Source organism: Etheostoma spectabile, chromosome 23, assembly GCF_008692095.1.
Source record: "Etheostoma spectabile isolate EspeVRDwgs_2016 chromosome 23, UIUC_Espe_1.0, whole genome shotgun sequence".
NCBI lineage: Eukaryota > Metazoa > Chordata > Actinopteri > Perciformes > Percidae > Etheostoma > Etheostoma spectabile.
In genome coordinates, this window is record NC_045755.1 from 15,607,799 (window position 1) to 15,608,021 (window position 223).

General features: G+C 30.5%; 1 protein-coding gene across 1 annotated transcript in view; it reads right to left on the reverse strand.

Moving 5' to 3' along the window:
- The window catches only part of LOC116673293 (endoplasmic reticulum-Golgi intermediate compartment protein 2), a 6,736-nt gene that overhangs the window by 1,248 nt on the left and 5,265 nt on the right, over positions 1 to 223 (reverse strand). The gene's annotated exons all lie outside the window — the stretch shown is intronic.

A 223-nucleotide genomic window follows, 5' to 3' on the forward strand; every position in this document is an offset into this window, starting at 1 on the left:
ATATGTATGGTATTTACATAGTTAAAGGAATGTTATAATACATTATTTATGTAATTAACATAATTAAGGAATTGCAATGGTGAAAAGTAATAATAATTTTTAAAAATTATTAATCCCCACTGGGGAAGTTACAATTTACACTCTGTGTACACACTTTGTTAGTACTCACACACAGCCCTGAAATACACACACATGCTCAGGACCTATACATGCACTAATGGAG